This window comes from Cucurbita moschata, unplaced genomic scaffold (assembly GCF_002738365.1).
Source record: "Cucurbita moschata cultivar Rifu unplaced genomic scaffold, Cmos_1.0 Cmo_Scf00105, whole genome shotgun sequence".
NCBI classification, from domain to species: domain Eukaryota; kingdom Viridiplantae; phylum Streptophyta; class Magnoliopsida; order Cucurbitales; family Cucurbitaceae; genus Cucurbita; species Cucurbita moschata.
The window spans coordinates 311394-312748 of record NW_019268621.1 but is presented as its reverse complement, the minus strand read 5'-3'; the positions used below and the strand labels follow the sequence as shown (position 1 = coordinate 312748).

The following is a 1355-nucleotide window of genomic DNA, read 5'->3' as shown; positions in this document are numbered from 1 at the left end:
TTTTTTGGGCATGCATGCAGGATGAAATTTAATTTGAAATCTCAAATTTTTCAAATGGAATTTCGGCTAAATACTCAAGACGTTAGAACCAAGTTCTTTAAGACAGAATTTAAAACAGAAGAACTCAAAACCATCCTTAGAAAAAAGAAAAAAAAAACTAAGAATTTAAGAACTTAAAACCATGAACAAAGGTCCTCTATATAAAATCATGTGATAAGAACTTAAAAGCCAATAGTTCTCCAGACAAGAACCAAGATATCATCAAGAAAAGCGTGTTAGTACCCTAGCACTCACTCTAAACATGATTAAAAACTTACAATTAGGCCACTTACTAAGTCTTGAGTCACTTACTAAGTCTTGTACTTACTCTATGTTTTTCATATTTGTCAGGCAACTAGGAGCAGGAGTCATAGACGAACCACACCCACCAAACTATTTTTGATGTTTTAAAATGATTTGGTGAAGCGTTCCCTTATTTATGAAAATATAAACTCTATTTTGAATAAACACATTATTCTTTAATATGTTCGAGGAAACTTTTAAGTTTGTGTTTGTTTTCCACTAAAATCTTTTAAAGATGTCTCATGATCTTCAATTTTGTGTCGAATAAACAGTTGAATTCATTCATTTGTTCTACTTTAATTTTTTTTTTTTTTAAAAAAAGACCCACATCGTTCAATTCAGCGGCAGGAAAGCCTCACATCACTATAAATAGAACACAGTATCGATCCAAGAAACTTACTTACCTGGACGGGGTTGATGGGCGATCAAGAAGGCCCATGGCCCAGATTGGTGACCTCCATTGCACACAAAGGAGGGGTGCCCATCTAAGGTCTGCCCAATGCGGCAGAGCCTACGTCATTATTTGTGGCAGCGGAGGCCTGCGTACGCGCGGCCCCTTCCAATGCATCAGTTTCAACCATTCTTGCATACGTCAATCCCCATATGAACAGGAATGCATATGGTTATTATCTTTACTTCCACACTAATCTATAAATAATTACAAACCAAGTGAGTAGTTTCTACTGTGGGTTGAAAATGAGTAATTTTATTGTGGGTAGAAATAGTAGGTCGGGGTTGGGGTCGCTTGGTAGACTACACGGGTAGATGTTAGAGTTAAGGAAAACCACATTGAGAGATGACCTGTCTCTGAGGGATAAATTCACGGTTTTTCCTTTTTTTAAAAAAAAAAGTCTTGGTATATTCTTGTTCTAACCTCCAATTAGGTATCTCTCTTAAAAGATTTTTCATCTCTCTTAAAAGATTTTTCAATGATGTTATTGAAGAGTTTCTCTTAAAGTGATCAAATAAGTCTTACCTAATCTTATCAAATTTGATAAGACAATCCTAATTCT

The 1355-nt window shown here is 35.2% G+C and overlaps 1 non-coding gene across 1 annotated transcript; it reads left to right on the top strand.

Annotated features, from left to right (window-relative positions):
- Positions 1-738: 738 nt before the first annotated feature.
- On the top strand, positions 739-902 carry LOC111439756. Its single transcript, XR_002709856.1, has one exon. It is a non-coding gene; the product is annotated as a U1 spliceosomal RNA (small nuclear RNA).
- Positions 903-1355: the final 453 nt, after the last annotated feature.